Source organism: Dipodomys spectabilis, unplaced genomic scaffold, assembly GCF_019054845.1.
Source record: "Dipodomys spectabilis isolate Male_0828 unplaced genomic scaffold, ASM1905484v1 ptg000075l, whole genome shotgun sequence".
Lineage (NCBI taxonomy): Eukaryota > Metazoa > Chordata > Mammalia > Rodentia > Heteromyidae > Dipodomys > Dipodomys spectabilis.
The window spans coordinates 13,029,955-13,048,025 of NW_024870752.1; the positions used below are offsets into that span (position 1 = coordinate 13,029,955).

General features: G+C 42.3%; 1 long non-coding RNA gene across 1 annotated transcript; it reads right to left on the minus strand.

The window, feature by feature from the left end:
• Nucleotides 1-411: 411 nt before the first annotated feature.
• LOC122110168 lies at nucleotides 412-17,834 on the minus strand. Its single transcript, XR_006147841.1, has 4 exons — nucleotides 17,695-17,834; nucleotides 4,110-4,203; nucleotides 664-759; nucleotides 412-577 (listed from the first exon to the last, which is right to left on the minus strand). It is a non-coding gene; the product is annotated as an uncharacterized LOC122110168 (long non-coding RNA).
• Between the last annotated feature and the right edge of the window lie 237 nt (nucleotides 17,835-18,071).

Genomic DNA, 18,071 nt, shown 5'->3' on the forward strand with positions numbered 1-18,071 from the left:
CTCTTGTCAACAATTAACCAGCAAAATGCTGGAAGTGGAGCTGTGGCTCATGTAGTAGAGCACTAACCTTGATTGAAAAAGCTCAAAAAGTATAATGTACATTTCTTAATAACTTAGACCCATTCGAAGAAAGAATTTTATAAATTAAAAAATAAAGCATTTGCCAGGTGCCAGTGGCTCAGGCCTGTAATCCTAGCTACTCAGGAGGCTGAGATCTGAGGATCATGGTTCAAAGCCACTGGGGCAGGAAAGTCCGTGAAGACTCTTATCTCCAATAAACCACTAGAAAACCGGAAGTGGTGCTGTGGCTCAAGTGGTAGAGTGCTCGCCTTGAGCTGAAGAGCTCAGGGACAACGCCCAAGCCCAGAATTCAAGCCCCATGACCGACAACAAAACAAACCAACAACAACAAAAAATAACGCATTCGTTTTATTCCTAAGCACTCACAGTGACTCATAGGACAGGCATTCCGATTGGTCAGGTACACACAACTCTCAACTTTAGAATCAGGATGGTCATTGCCACTTTGATTTTTTGTTCTCCACTGATTAACTTTTGTGGCATTTTATCACAGCAACTGCCAAAAAATATAGCCACCACTTAGCAAATAGCATGACATCATTGCAAAATATAGAGCATGAATTAATATCAAAACCAAAGTACCTGTCAGCGTGGTGTCTGACAGCTGTTTAGTCAGTCTCTCTGTGTTGTCTAGAAAATTTAAGATGACATCTGGTGCCTCTGAACTCTCTGTAGCACCTAGGGGCAGAATTTGGAAACCATGGTTTTAAGGATTAAGCGGTCTTGTGATTGCCCTACTGACATAATTCTCTTGAATTCCTAAGTGGAAATCCAAGCCACCCACTGTAGGGCCCAGTTTCTCAACTAAATCTTATTGATTGCTCAGCACTCTGTCCTTACGTTTCTTGGTCTTAATTCTTTCCAGGGGTTCTTTTCCTCTGAAGAAAGGGACTGAACTGACTGACCAGGCTAGCCTCTCCCCAGGGCCTAGGTAGTAGAATTGGGAGAAAATCTCAGTAAGAAGAATGTTCAGTGTGACAAGAGAGGAGCTGAGGAGGATGAGGGTCACGCAGTTCTCTGACTACCAGGCAAGACCCACTACATACCCAGAACAAAATGATAATGTAGCACTCTTTGTTCAAGGGGTATTAGTAAAATGTGTGTGTCAATACTAGAGTTTTGAACACAGGGTCTCTTGTTCTAGGTGTTCTTGCTCATGGATAGCACTTTACCACCTGCATCATGCTTCCAGTTCAGCTTTGGGGTGTGTGTGTGTGTGTGTGTGTATTGGTGCTGGGGCTTGAACTCAGGGCCTGGGCACTGTCCCTGAGCTTTTGTGCCTGAGGCTAGCTAGCAGTCTACCACTTGAGCTACAGTTCCACTTCCAGTCCCCTCTCCCTACCTCCCCCTACCCTCCTCCAACCCAATCTCCCTCCCCACTCACTCCCTCCCCACCCCAGCCTAGCCCAGGACTTGAACTGGGTATTTGATTCTTTTGCTCATTGGCCTGTGCTATAAGCTTCTAACCCCCAAATGGGAGTGCTTTTTTTTTTTTTTTTCTGGTCAATTTAAGAGTTTTGCCTAGGCTAGCTTTGAACTGCAATCCTTAGATCTCAGTCTTCTGAATAGCTAGGATTACAGGTATGAGCCACCAGCGCCTAGCTCCATTCAGCTTTTTACTGGTAAATCAGAGATGGCATCTCACAAACTTTTCTGTCTAGGCTGACTTCAAACCTCCATCTTCCAGGTCTCAGCCTCCTGAGTAGCTAGGATTATAGGTGTGACCTACTGGTACCTGGATAGGTATTAATAATTTCAAGATAGCAAAAAGCAAACTAGAAAGGCAGGTCCAGGGCCTTGCCCTTCTAAGTACACACCCAGAGGCCCGCCTGAGTTCAGAGTGATTTCTCAGGTGTACCCTGCCTCTCTGACTTGCTGTCACTCACTTTAACTTAGGAGAGTTGGTATATCTTGTGTCTTCTTCAGCAAGCACACTTCTTTTCATTTGGGATTGTTGGCACAGACTAGAAGGTCCTCCCTGAGCAAGACTGCATGGCTTCTTAAGGGGCTTGGTGCTTGCCTGCTGCTTCTTACAGCTCACCAAAGGCCACAGAAGAACCAGTGCCCCTTGGCCTAGCCTTTCTAGGCTGAGCTTCCTGTCAGGCTTCACCAATTTGCCTTACAAATAATCTGCACCTTTTACAGAGGTATAGAGACATGGTCATAAAAACCCATGTCTACACCTGATGAGTCCAAAGACTAAATGATCTAGCTCCTAAGTTGGTGAACCAGCTTGCTTCCGATCAGCGTTTGTTTGGATGAAGGATCACCAATTTTCAGATGGGGATTCCTTTTGCCTTCCACTCTACCTTACCCAGGCCAGGTACTTACATCAGTTCTCCTCTGACCCCTGGCAGTTACACTTCCCTGCCAACTTTTGATTTTGTCTATAACAGAAACTCTGTCCAAACTAGCATGAGCAGAAAAAGTAATGTGTTGTTTTGTATAACTGGGAGTCCAAAGGTTTTAAATCAGCCACAGTCAACAGTTATTTTTTTGTTTGTTTTTGTTCTGGTTGTCTGTTGTCAAGGGTTTTTTGTTTGTTTTGTGTCAGACTTAGAGCTTGAACTCAGGACCTGGGTGCTGTCCTTAAGCTTTTTTTTGCTCAAGGCCAGTGTTCTACCACTTGAGCCACAGCTCTACTTCCAGTTGGCTTGGAACCATGATCCTCAGATCTCAGCTTTCCAAGTAGTTAGACTACAGGTTTGAGTCATCTATACCAGCTGTTGTCAAGTTTTAAGATGAAAATTTGAAGACGTTCCTGGCATGGTGGCACACATCTATAATTCCAGCACTTGGGAGGCAGAGGCAGGAGACTTTCCAAGTCTAGGCCAATGTGGCCACATAGCTAGACCCTGCCTTGTATTTGTAGTTAGCAGGGTTCTTTCTGTGGGGAAGCAGAATGGTTCAGTCAGCCTTGGGTCTTTATCATCCCAACAAGCTGAGACTGAGATGTAAAAAGAATCATCTTTCATGATTGACCAAAATCACAGGGAAGGCTCTGATTGGCCTGGGCCCTGTGTGGGAGGAGAGTTACCTGTATCCAAAACAGAGAGTGAGTACAGAAAAGGAGAATGGGTGTGTCCTAAATAAAGTGATACTGAGCAGACAAAAGGCCTCGGCATTAACAGTCAAGGTAGGGGTGGAGGTTCCTGGGCAGCTGTTTAATGTGGCCTTGAAAAGAAAATCTTTATAAGCCCAGGATTTTTTTTTTTTCATTTCAAAAATTTTTCTCTTTATTTAAACACAAAGCACATTTATAGCATGCAGGTTAACTTAAAATTATGGCGTCTTCCCCAACCAATACCTTTGAATGTGTCTTCAAGCACTGAAAATAAACCCAACATATTCCACAGGTAGACTCAGGCTCTCTCCTTTCACCTCATGTCAGATTTGAGTTACACACAAATTGAGTTATGATAGTAGTTAGTTTCCTCAAATTAAGTAAATAATTTAATTGATCATCATGAATAAATACTACTTTTATTTCACTGAGTTTCTCTTCTGAACCATTTACCAATATCATTCAGAGGATTGTTAATATATCCAGTAGGATTTTCTCATAGTATTACAGATGTCTAGCCCTTTGATCAAAGTTGACATACTTTTTCTGGAATAACCAGGTAGTAAATAATTTAAATTTTAGCTTTACAATTACATCACCAAAGCAGATATAGACTGTGTATACACAAATGAGCATGACTGTATTCCAATAAAACTTTATTTAAACCAACAGGTGGCAGGCCAGATTTGTAGATGAGGCCATAGTGTGTTGACTACTGATCTTGGTAAGTTGGCTAAGTGGTCAGAACTGTTAAATATTGTTTAAACTCTGAACAAGTTGAAGGAAGCACATGAAGGAGGAATACGAAACTATAGCTATCCAACTTGGATAGGCAAAGTCAACAAAGATCAATATGCCATCCTTGACTGTGGCCATAAATAACTCCATAATACATTATTATAGTCCAAGATAAAGGTAGAGTCCAAAATACATACACAACTGCTGAGATCATGAGGAGACAAACCTCTGTACAAAGGATCCAGGCTGTCCAGGACTATTCTCAGTGAACCTTCATCCCAAAAGACAATCAGGAAAACATCTGTGAGGACTCATGGGCTCTGTAAGGACAGAGTTCATGTGTAGTTCATTTCCTTGTTATCTCAATAATATTTTCAGCCAGGTGCTGGTGCCTCCTGCTTATAATCCTAGCTATTTAGCAGACTGAGATGTGAGAATCATGGTTTGAAGCTAGCCTGAGCAGAGAAAGCCATGAGACTCATGTCTATTTAACCAACAAAAAGTCAGAAGTCGAGGTGTAGTAGAGCATCAACCTTGAGTGGAAAAGCTAAGAAAAACCTAAGTCCCTGAGTTCAAGTCCAAGTACTGGTACATGCGCATATGCACACACAGACACAGACACACAGAATGTTCTCAGTATGAAATCACAGAAGAATCATTTACCTAGGTGCCAGTGGCTCATCTAAGATACAAAGAGACAGAGATCTGAGGCAGATCTCTGAGTTTGAAGGCAGCCCAAGCAGTAAAAGTCCATAAGATGATTACCTGCAATTAACCATAAAAAGCTGGAAGTGGAGCTGTCGCTCAAGTGGTAGAGCACTAATCTTGAACAAAAAAGGTCTGTGCCTGAATTCAGGTCCCAAGACCAACACACACACACATCATTTAGTAAATGCTTGTTTACTTCTAAGTCAGACATAGATAAGTTGGAAAATTAGAATTTTATAATTTAAAAAATCCTTGCTGGGCGCCAGTGGCTCACACTTGTAATTCTGGCTATTCAGGAGGCTGAGATCTGAGGATCATAGTTCAAAGCCAGCCTGGGCAGGAAAGTCTGAGAGACTCTTATGTCCAATTAACCACCAGAAGTGGCGCTGTGGCTCAAGTGGTAGAGTGCTCACCTTGAGTTGAAGAGCTCAGGGACAGCGCACAGGCACAGAGTTCAAGACCCACAATTGACCAAAAAAAGAAAAGAAAGAAAATCCTTATGTAAGAAAACTAGCAGTTGGGCTGGGAAGGTGGCTCAGTGGTAGAGCACTTACCTTGCATGCATGAGGCCCTGGGTTCGATTCCTCAGCACCACATAAGCAAAAAGAAAAAGCCGGAAAGTGGCGCTGTGGCTCAAGTGGTAGAGTGCTAGCCCTGAGTTGAAGAGCTGAGGGACAGTGCCCAGGCCCAGAGTTCAGGCCCCACGACCGGACCCAAAAAAAAAAGAAAACTAGCAGTTATATAGTTCTGATAGAAATGTAAAAGGGTATGATTTTCCTAGAGGGATCTTTAGTAATATAACAAAAGCCATCAAGTATGCATCCTTTTTGACATTATACTTTTATTTCAGAATATTATACTTAGGAAATAATTACAATTTAGGAATTATATATATATATATGAGATCATGTTGCAGTCATAAGAGGAAAAATAGAAACAGCTGAAATATCCAATTATAAGTGTTTGACTAAAAATTATGATATACTCCTAGAATGGTATACATTCTATGTAGCAGTGTAAAATTATTGTGAAAATTAATATTGGCATGCTAATTATAGGTATTAATATATCTCATATGTGAGAGGTAAATGTATATTTTATAATACTGTTTTTCATCAGAGTATATGCAGAATATTCTACATCTAATAATGATGCCATAAAGAATGACTAGACAAGCTGGATGTCAGACAAGCTGGATGTCAGTGGCTCACGCCTGTAATCCTAGCTACTTAGGAGGCTGAGATCTGAGGATTATGTCTCAAAGCCAGCCCGAGCAAGAAAGTCCATGAGACTCTAGTCCTCAATTAAACCCAGAAGAGGTGCTGTGGCTCAAGTGGTAAAGCACTAGCCTTGGGCTGAAGTGGTAAAGCACTAGCCTTGGGCTGAAGAACTCAGGGACAGCGCCTAGGCCCCATGATCAACAGATCGGAAAAAAAAAAAAAAAAAGACACTTTGATAGGGCTGGGTAGGCAAAGTTTAGATTTTTCTCTCTACAATCTAGGCCTTTCAATGGGACCACAGAGCACTCCAGGCCTGCACATAAGAATGATCCAGAATAGACTGACTCTCAAGGAATAAGGCCAAGTTGTTTTTCATAGGGATAGGAATCAAACCCATGTACATATCAAGCAAGCACTCTGCTGCTGAGCTGCATCCCCCGCCATAACCTGACTTTGGGGAAGAGAACTTGCAAAAATAAAACCGGCCATGCAAATAGGTGACATTTGACAGAAAACCAAGAAAAGTATGTAATAACAATTCATAGAAGATGTTGGTATGATCAGAATAATCAACAAAATAGATGATGTATTTAGGAAATTAATGATAGATAAAGAATTCTGAGACAATGTTCATACTCTAAAAAGAATCAAGTGAAAATTCTAGAAGGAAAAACAATAATTTTAATTTTGAAAAAAAATGGATGTTTTAAGAGCTGATTAAATACAACTGAAGATATATTTAATAGACAAAGAAACTGCATGTGTATACAAATACACTGAAAATACATAATCTTGAATTTAAAAAGTTCAGGCATGAAAGAATTCTATACATGCAAATGACTACTCTATGCCTTTACTTATAAAAACCAGAGCCAGAGCTGGGTGCCAGTGGCTCACGCCTGTAATCCTACATACTCAGAAGGTGAGATCTGAGGATCACAGTTCAAAGCCAGCTTGGGCAGGAAAGTCCAAGAGACTCTTACCTCCAATTAACCACCAGAAAACCAAAAGTGGTGCTGTGGCTCAAGTAGTAGAGTGTTAGCCTTGAGCTGAAGAAATGAAGGACAGTACCCAGGCCCAGAGTTCAAGCCCCACGCCAAAAATAAAAAAGAAGGGGGCTGGAAGGGTGGCTCAGTCGTAGAGCGCTTGCCTTGTATGCCTGAGGCCCTGGGTTCAATTCCTCAGCACCACATAAGCAAAAAAGAAAAAAGCCGGAAGTGGCACTGTGGCTCAAGTGATAGAGCGCTAGCCTTGAGCTGAAGAGCTGAGGGACAGCGCACAGGCCCAGAGTTCAGTCCCCATGACCGGACCCAAAAAAAACAAACAAAAACAAAACAAAACAAAACAAAAACAAACAAACAAACAAAAAAAAACGGAACCTGGTGGTGGCTCACACCTGTCATCCTAGCTACTCAGGAGGTTGAGATCTAAGGATCTAACCTGGGCAGAAAAGTCCATGAGACTCTTAACTCCAATTAATCACCAGAAAACTGGAAGTGGCTCAAAGTGCTAAACTTGAGCAAAAGAGCTCAGGGACAGAACCCAGGCCCTGAGTTCAAGCCCCATGATGGGCAAAACAAAACAAATAAACAACAACTAATATACAATATTAGACATTCAAGGAATAATCTCATTTGGGAAGAATAGAGAGAATAATGGCTGGATGTGGGAACAGGAGGCAATTTCTTGCTCTGAAGCATAGTTATAATACTGTATTCACTTGGAGCTATTTATCAAGATGTTAATGTCACTGATGAATGCATTTCTTTTTGCATACTGTCATGGGAAGAAAATATATTATGCTATATGTGTCTACACATACAAATCTGAATGACTAATAATAAAAGCTATCTTAAAGTTTACTTTTAATGCAATAATCATGGATTTCTTGTAAAAAAGAAAATAAAAAGAAGACAAAAATAAAGAAGATGTGCTGATAGGTAGAAATTTAGCTTTATGGTATAATGCTTGCCTAGTATATATTAAACCCTGGGTTTAATTCTCAACACACATACAAACACAACACACACACACACACACACACACAGAGGAAACTAAAAGAATAAAAAAGTAATGCTGACCAGTTAATATTTACTAAATTATTTTATTGCTGGACACCTATAATTCTAGCTAATCAGGAGGCTGAGGTCTGGGGTTTTGTTTTGGAGCCTGCCAGGTTATAAAAGTCCATGAGACTCTTCTCCCCAGTGAACCAGTAAAAAGCTAGATATGGGCTGTGGCTCAAATGGTAGAGGGCCAGCCTGGAGCAAGAAAGCTAAGCAGGCTTCAGTACCTGCATATTATTTTTCTGATTCTGTAAGAGGTTCTTAAAACCAGGGAAGAGCAGCAACTCCTTACGTGGGCCCAAGAATTAACTCAGAGCGGGATAAAACCTGGGCTCACAGCCCCCATTTTTGGTGTCCTTTGCTCTGAAACTTTCTTCCCTGAAGTCCCTTTGTAGTTACCTGGGGCTCTAGGAAGGACAGAATTTACTGATGAAATCCTGTGACACCACCAAGCTGACCTTTCCACGGTAAGCCTTTTAACATCCTGTAGCCAAAGGTGAAACTGCCCCAAAGGAAGAGAATAACCAAAATCTCAGAAACCAGCGACAGTGACAAACGTGTCCCTTTCTCTCCAAACTGTGTGATGATTACAACTTTCCTAGAACCCCTGCAGAAACAAGGACTGAGATAATGACCAACCGGCCACATCTATGGCTGGGATTGTTTAACAATCATGCATACATCTCTTCCCTGACCCCCAAATCCTTTGTCTATAAAACTTAAAGCTCATGTTTGAACCCTGAGGATGGCTGGAGTAATACTGAGGAACGCTATCTTCCCTGGCTGCCATGTAGTCTCCTTTCTCTACCTTTTGCCACATCTCTTCATTTGGCATGTGTGGGTGAATAACCAGACCTGATTTGTAGAACTACTAGAGTTTGGTCTAGTTTCTAAAACTCTTGTTCCCATGCCAGAAGAGGAAATCAGATTTAGAGTGGACTTAAAAGAATTTCTGGGATCTGAAAGTTGTTTAACAGAAATGTGAATGAGGCATTCATCTTCCCAGATGGCCTTTGAAATGTAATAATTGTTAAAAAGAATTATTCACTGAGAAGCCTGGTAAAGACCTTGCAATACTGAGTTTCCATCTATGTGCTTATAGTTTTCTGTAGGAAATGCAGATAGACAGACAAATAGACAGACAGACGGATAGATAGATAGATAGAAGGTAGATGTTAGATATCTAGATATCTATCTACTGATAGATAATAAATGGATGATACAAGATAGATACATAGATAAATAGATGGATGATAGAAGATAGATAAATACTGAAGAGCATTCTTTAATTATGCCAATAGAATCTTGTTACAATCTGTGGAGGTCCTGTAATTATAGACAAAATGTAATAAAGTGAAGTAAGTGTCACTGATGAACACCTGTAGAACGAGAGCCTGACATATGTCTGGCTCTGATCAAAGGACTGAACTATGGCAATAAATAAAACAGAGTTCATGCCCTCTTGGAGTTTATAGTTTAGTAAACAGCAAATAAATCACACGTGGAGCAGTGATAAATGGAAGGAGAGCACAGCGAGGCAAGCGAGGACAGAGGTGGCGGCTGTTCTAGATGACCAGGCAGAAAACTGCTGAATTTGGGGACATTTGGGACAACACTCGAAGGAATGGAAGGAATGGTCCATGTGACTTTCTAGGCTTGAGCAAGCCAAGAGAGGGAAATATATCTGGAACATTCCGAAGTAGCCAGAAGCCCGCATGCTGGAGCCGTGTGGGTGTGAAGGAGGGAATACTGGGAATCGAGGTCACTCACAATCAGCACAGAGAGACTTGAGCTTCCTCACAAACACTCTGAACGTCTTCCGGGGAGATAGAAAGCGAGAGGAAGGTTTGGAATCTGCAGCTGGTGTGACTGCTACTCTGGCTGCTGGGTAGAGAACTGATGGCCAGAAGGCAGTTATGCAAGTCTAAGCAGTTAGAAGCCCTCTCTCTCCTCCAGATAGGGTACCTTTACTAGTGTAAAGGTTTCACGAGAGTCACTCAAAAGGACATAATTCTAAGTCTATTTTGAGAGCAAAAACAATGAGATTTGTTGATGACAAGAGATGTGGAGTAGAAGAAAAAGAGAGCCAGGGGCTGTTGGCTCACATTTGTAATCCTAGCTACTCAGGAGGATAAGATCTGAGGATCACAATTTGAAACCATCCTGGGCAGAAAAAAAAACTCAGGAAGACTTTTTTTTGGGGGGTGGGGATGGGGGGTCAGTCGTGGGGCTTGAACTTAGGGCATGAGCCCTGTCCTTGAGCTCTTTGTGCACAGTGCCACTTCTGGTTTTCTGGTAGTTAATTGGAGACAAGAGGATCACAGACTTTTCTGCCTTGGCTGGCTTCGAACCAGGATCCTCTGATCTCAGCCTCTTGAATAGCTAGGATTACAGGTGTGAGCCACCAGTGCCCAATGAACCAACCAAAAGCTGGAAATGGAGCTGTGATGCAAGTAGAACACTGGCCTTGAGTGAAAACAAACAAACAAACAAACACCTGGAGTTTGAAGGATTAGAAACTAGCAGGCAATATTTATTGTAATGGATGCTGTCTTGAGAAGCTCAGTTTTGGGAGTACGGAGCTATACAAACAAAACCGTCTCACTGTTAATAGAAAAGAGAAAGGGCAGAGAAGACAAGGCTCAGCCCAGTAGGTGAAGAGTGTGAATCTCACACTTACTGATGTCTTGGTAAAGGCACAGCAGAGAAAGCTGTCAGCAATCTACAACCCTATTACATTGTGTAAACATAAACTTCTATTTTTGTTCTTAATAGTGAAATAGTGTGTATGCTGGTTCTAGAGCTTGAACTCAGGGCCTGGGCTCTGTCCCTGAGCTTCTTTTGCTTAAGGCTAGCACTCCACCACTTGAGCCACAGCCCCACTTTGTCTGAGTAGCTTATTGGAGATAAGAGTCTCACAGACTTTTCTGCCTGGCCAGCTTTGAACTATGAACCTCAGTCAGATCTCAGCCTCCTGAGTAGCTAGGAGTACAGGTATGAGCTGCCTGCACCCAGCTTAAACATCTTTTCATTAACATACTCACTCTCAATTATTGTTATAACAATAGAAAATGGTGCTAGGCAATAGTCTTCTCCATATTTTCTAGCTCATCAAGCAGACAGGTTTGATTCTCTTCGAATTCCTAGTCAGCTGACTCAGGACTTGGCACCCAGGAAATGGAAGAGGAAGGAAGAAGGACAGGGAGGAACTAGGTAGCCAATAGTCTGTAGATATTGTCTCTCCACTGCCTGGAGATTGTCAGATTGCAACTGGGCCAACTTGCTTCAGCTTATCCACTGGGCCGAATGAGATACAAGAATAGTCTAGAAATATAGTACAATAAGAAAATTATTACATGATGGCTTTGGAAGTATCTTAATATTTTCTTACTACTGCAATTGTATTAAGTGGTATTACAGTCATAGTTTTCCAGTGAACAGTTCCTTCCCTCTTTTCCTCCTTCCCTCCCTCCCTCCCTCCCTCCCTTCCTTCCTTCCCGCCTTCCTTCCTTCCTTCTTTCCTTCCTTCCTTTTGCAAGAACTGGGGTATGAATTCAGAGCCTCATGCTGGCTGAGCTTGCTTGCTCAGCTGTTGCTAAACTATTTAAGTCACACTTTCAGCCTAGTTTTTGTTGGTTATTTTGGAGATGGAGTTTCATGGACTTCTCTGTTCAGGCTGGCTTTGAACCTCAGTCCTCTGTAGTAGCCAAGATTTTTATAGGTGTGAGCTACTAATGTCCAGCTCAGAGGAAATTTCAATGATGAAAATATTATGTCTACACTATTCTGCAGAATAACAATTAGATTTGATTGGTTATTTGATTAGATATTTGAAATGTGGTTACTGTGGATGTGGAACTGAATATTTAATTTGATTCATTTTAATTTAATTTTTACTTAGGTAATTTTTACTTAAGGCACATGCTAGAGGTGTCTACCATTTAGACCTTTCACGTACATACTTTGGTTTTGTTTATTTTTATTTTTATTTTATTTTTTTTTTGTCCGGTCGTGGGGCCTGAACTCTGGGCCTGAGCACTGTCTCTCAGCTCTTCAGCTCAAGGCTAGCGCTCTACCACTTGAGCCACTTCCGGCTTTTTTTTTTTTTTTGCTTATGTGGTGCTGAGGAATCGAACCTAGGGCCTCAGGCATGCAAGGCAAGCGCTCTACCACTGAGCCAACTTCCCAGCCCTATTTTATTTTTAAAATGGAGTCTTGTTATTGAACTCTTAGCCCTTGGTTGAGGTAGGAAGATCCTGAGTTCAAGGTCAGCCCGGGTTACTGGGCTAAGAACCTGTCTTAAAAAAAAAATAAAGAAGCAATATTTTTTGTTTAACTTCCTAATTCCTTGTTCTGAAATACACTTCTGATGACCTCTCCGTTGAAATCTACTTTCTGAGAAACTGGTTTTGTAGCTAGCAGACCAAATGCAATACTTACAGACTACCAAAGCTAATAAGCCATTGGGGGCGTGGAGTGGGAGGGGGAACCGAAAACTTAAGTGCTTCTATGTTTAGAAAAATGTGACTTTTCTCAGTAAGAAATCTTAAACATTATTATGGTGGTAAGAGATTGGATACCGAGTTGCATCCAATGATTGCTCCTCTGAAGTGGCCTCATTCATCTAGCTTCAGGGTCACCTGCGGACCTTACAGTGAGCTCACACCTGAACAAAGGAGACACTTTTCTCACCTAGACTGTAATGAAGTGTGGACACATAAAGCAACTGGAAAATGACTGCCTGTGGGGAGTAAATATCACTTCTACTTCCCGAAGCACCTGTAAAACTGCATAAAGACGTCTTGGGAGAGCAGGCTGGTGCCATACTCTCAGGCCGGCCTTGGAGAGCAGTCAAGAGCCCTGGACACCAGGGCAGCCTGGGGAGTTGGCTCCTCCCAGCTCAGCCTTGCTCTGGACCAGGCCTGCCACTTACACACCATTCTATCCCATAACATGAAGGAATCTTTCCTTCCACAAATAGATTCCTTTTCTTGGTCAGTCATGGAGCTTGAACTATGGGCCTGGGCACTGTCCCTGAGCTCTTTCGCTCAAGGCTAGCACTGCTCTACCACTTAGAGCCACAGCGCCACTTCCAGTTTTCTGGCGGATCATTGGAGATAAGAGTCTCATAGACTTTCTTACCCTAGGTTAGATTTGAACCCGTGATCCTCAGATCTCAGTCTCTTGAGTAACTAGGATTATAGGCGTGAGCCACCACCACCCAACCCAGATTTATTTGTGTTTGTTTGTTTTCTCTTACATGTCATCTGACAGCTCTCAACTCCAGAGAGCTCACAGGTCCTCCTTCTGTGTGGGCAGTTAAGTACCAGGATGGCTTTCTGTGGGATTAATGGCTGCAGACGTAAGCTTCCCATTTTCCAATGGCCCTCACCACTGCCCACCCACACCTCTGCTGCCCTCCCACGAGCTGCTGGCCCAGCACTCCTACTTCTTCCATTGTTCTCGGGATAGCCTCACTGCCGTGAGCCCAGACACTCAGCCTCTCATCACATCAGCAGATACAGTCCTTTCTGTGTGTGCAGTCCCGAGGCTCGAGCTCAGCGCTGGTGCCCTGTCCCTGAGCTTTCCCACCCCAGGCTGGCCCTCTGCCACTTGAACCACAGCTCCACTTCCGGCTTTTTGTTGGTTAATTGGAATAAGAGTTTCATGGACTTTCCTGACTGAGCTGGCTTTGAACTGCAATCCTCAAATCTCAGCCTCCTGAATAGCTAGGATTACAGGCATGAGTTACTGGCATCTGCTTCTATCTTTACTGTATCTTTGATGACTGAACATGTTTGGCAGCTTTAATTTATAACATGATGCTATTATTTATTATAAATAACTCATATGTAATTCATGTATTTGGCAGCTTTTAGTATATGTTGGTATACATTATATATATATTTTTTAGTATAGATTGGTATATATTATATATACATTGTATGTGTATATTATATGTAATGTATATATACATATATACACATATATATGTATATTATATATAAGTATGTATATATATATATATATATATATATATATATATATATATATATATATATATAAAATGCTCTACCACTTGAGCCATGCCTCCACCATTTTGCTCTCATTATTTGAATCAAGTCTCACTTTTGGCCTGGATCAAAGTTCTCCTAGTGACCCTTCCCACGTCCCTGGGACCACACTTGTACACCAGAGTAAGACCGCCTCGTGGCTATTGGCTCTCTCAGCCACAGGGCTTGGAAATTTGTGTCATATGTAAATTTTCACACCTCCTATCTATACTTCTTTCTGTACCTAACTATGTCTAGTGATAGTCTTTTTGATTTCTTGCCAGTGTAACTACACCTATTGGACGCCATATGTGTCCACCAGCATCTCCAGTTCCAAACCACCAGCATGGAGTGCGTTCTAGCTCCTCTCTTCCTGTGTGTGAAGTCCCTCTCTCCTTCAGGGGCAAACGGCTCCCGTTCTCCTCCAGGTCCTCCCTTATTGGTCGAGCTTCCCCATCTGTAACTGTTACCTTCCAACGTATTTAATTTCACTCCTTCGTTCATTTGCCTTGGTTCAGGAATTTCTGCCATACATTATTATACACACTTAAAGTATAAAATCTGCTAAGACATATGTGTACCGCCATGAAGCCAAGACCACAATCAAGATAGAGAATGTGTCTCCAAGGCCCAGCCATTTGCCTCTGTCCCTTTACCCATCCCCACCCCTGGCCTCCGCCGTTCTCATTCTGTCACTACAGATTTATGCTTTACATTCCTGATTCACGCAGAACCTGGCCCCTGGGAGGGGACACTGCCAAACGAAGTGAGGAACACATGACACAGACTTCACAGGCCACCAGCAACGGGAGATTCCCCCCTCCTCCCCACACCAGGTGGGAAGTCCCCAACAGAACAGGACCAGCAAGAAGTATAACACTGACCCGGAAGTGCTTTAGATTTCTGATCTGTTAGGTTCCAAATTCCCCTCAGATCTCAGGGAGGATGGGTTGTTTTCTTTCCAGCTTCCTTTGCTCAGAATAATTATTCTCAGATTCCTTTATGGTGATGTAGGTTTTAATCATTTACTTTTTTCATGCCTAGCTGTACATTCTATTGTGTGAACATATGATGATTTGATCAGCTGATCACTGGGGATTGACATTTGGATTGTTTCCAGGCTGGGAGTTTGTAAATAAACCTGCTGTAAACACAGACACACAGGTCTGTGTAGGAATACGCTTTTCATTTGTTTGGGGTAAACATCTAAGTAGAACAGCTGGATCCTACAGTAATATGTGTGTTTAACATCTTAAGGAAGTAAAATCTTCTTTCCTAAAATGGTTATGACTTTTTTTTTGTCAGTCGTAGGGCTTGAATGCTGAGCTTGGGTACTGTCCCTGAACATTTCAGCTCAAGGCTAGCAACTTTACCACTTGAGCCACAGCGCCACTTCTGGTTTTCTGGTGGTTAATTGGAGGTAAGAGTCTCACAGACTTTCCTGCCCAGGCTGACTTTGAAATGCAATCCTCAGATCTCAGCCTCCTTAGTAGCTCCTTTTTTGTCTGTATTAAGATTTGAACTAAGGACCTTAGGCTCTCATTAAGCTCATTAGCTCTGCTGAAGCTTTACCATTTGAGTCATGCTTCCAGCCTGGCTTTTTGAGATGGAGTCTAGCAGACTTAAAAAAAATTGCCTGGGCTGACTTTGAACTTTGATCTTCAGCCTTCTCATTAGCTACAATTAAGAACATAATCCACTGGTGTTGAGGGAAAAAAAAGTTCTGATCTTTTATATTCCTGTATCCAGTGCTGGATATAGTTCCTATAGTTCCATATTCTCACCAACAACTTGATTAGGCCAATCTCTTTGATTTTAGCAAATCCACTAGGTATGTAGTGCTATCTCATGGTGTTTTACATTTCCCTGAAGAGTACAAATATTAAGCATCTTTTCATGCGTTCATTTGTCATTTACATATCTTCTTTGGCGAGGTGTCCACTTAAACCTTCTATTTTAAAAATTGAATCTTTAGCAATGTCTTATTATAGGTGTGTGTGTGTGTGTGTGTGTGTGTGTGTGTGTAGTGAGCACATGCATAACAGTGAACTCATGGCCTTGTGCTCTCACTTAGCTTTTTCACTTGAGACTCTTGGCACTCTAACGCTTGAACCACAACTCCACTTCTGTTTTCCTGCTGGTTAGCTTAAGAATCTCACAAGCCGAGCACCGAGCACTGGTGGCTCACACTTGTAGTCCTAGCCATTCAGGAGGCTGAGATCTGAGGATCATGGTTCAAAGCCAGGCCGGGCAGGAAAGTCTGTGAGACTCTTATCTCCAATAAAGCACTAGAAAACCAGAAGTGGCGCTGTGGCTCAAGCGGTAGAACACTCACTTTCAGCTGAAGAGTGCAGGGACAGTGCCCAGGCCCAGAGTTCAAGCCCCACGACCAACAACAACAATAAAAAATCTCACAGACTTTTCTGCCCAGATTGGCTTTGAACCAAGCTTCTCAGATCTTAGCTTTTTCAATAGCTAGGATTACAGATGTGAGCTACTAGCACCTAGCTTAATGCTAATATGTTAAGAGTACTTTCTATTTTTTCTGGATATAATTCCTTTATCATCTATATGTCAATATTTTAATTGTTATTATAAAGGTGATATACAGAGGGATTATAGTTATATAGTTAGGTAATGAGTAATTTCTTTTTGTACAGTGACACCTCTTCCCTCACTCTTTCCCAATATTAATATTTTATATAATTTTTAATATTTCTAAATAAAATTATATATTTTAAATTAAAAAAATTAAAATTATTTGCTGGCCCTGGAGCTTGAACTCAGAGCCTGGGCAATGTCCTTGAACTTTTTTGCTCAAGGCTAGCACTCTACCACTTGAGTCACAACCTAACTTCCAGCATATTTGGTGGTTAATTGGAGATAAGAGTCTCATGAACGGGGCTGGGAAGTTGGCTCAGTGGTAGAGCGCTTGCCTTGCATGCATGAGGCCCTGGGTTTGATTCCTCAGCACCACATGCGCAAAAAGAAAAAAGCTGGAAGTGGCACTGTGGCTCAAGTGGTAGGGCACTAGCCTTGAGCTGAAGAGCTGAGGGACAGTGCTCAGGCCCAGAGTTCAGTCCCCACAACCGGACCCAAAAAAAAAAAAAAAGAGTCTCATGGACTTTCCTGCCCAGAGCTGGCTTTTAATTGTGATCCTCAGATCTCAGCCTGCTGAGTAGCTAGATGGAGAGGCATGTATACTACCCGCCCCTCAGCATTTTGACTGTGTGTCTTAGATTCTGCTGTTTGCCTGCAGGCTTCCAGATGATTTACCGATGTTGCATTTATGCTCAGTTATTTTCAGAAGCAAAGCATGGGAGAAGGACTTGCCCACTGCTTGTGGCAGAGACCCCAGGCATCGGGAGGAAGGGGCCTCCTCATTGCCTCCCCAGGGAGCACCAGGGGCTGCATTTTGCTCTGGGTTGGCATTTGCATTACACGCATACCACACTACAGGGCTGGAGAAGTCCCAGGCGGGTGAGGCTCAATGCAGGGAGCTAGAACAAGGACCCAAGGTCGGGTGGAACTAAGTGTCCAGTGCAGCTGCTATTGGCTTCTCCTTTTTTGGCTAAAAATGTTCATAGCTGCACTCATAAGAGTCCTAAACTGGAAACAAGCTTAAAGACTACATAAACAAAAGATGGCATCTTCACCAAAGCGGTCCTACTCAGAAACAAAGCAGCACGTGCAACAATTTGGATGAGCCTTACACATATGATGTAGCCAAATGACAAAAGACCCCACAGCAATGGTGTACTTACCTAAAACTAAAGTGCTGGTAAATTAATTCGGCAGGGATTCCAGAACAGCAGTTATCTTCGGCGGGTTATATGCAAAAGAGCATGAGAGAAGGTTCCAGAATGACAGCCATGGTCCACATCATAATGTAGTGTGTATTATAAAACTCATTGAGCCGGGCACCAGTGGCTCATGTCTGTTACTCTAACTACCTAGGAGATCTGAGGATGGTAGTTCTTGAACCCAGCCCAGGCAGACAAATCTGAGATACTCTTCTCTCTGAATAACTGGCAAAAAGCTGAAGTGGAGGTATGAGTCAAGTGGTAAGTCACCAGCTGTAAGTCCCAGACCTAGCAAATTAAACAAACAAACAAACAATCAAATAGGACTTGAGGGGTAT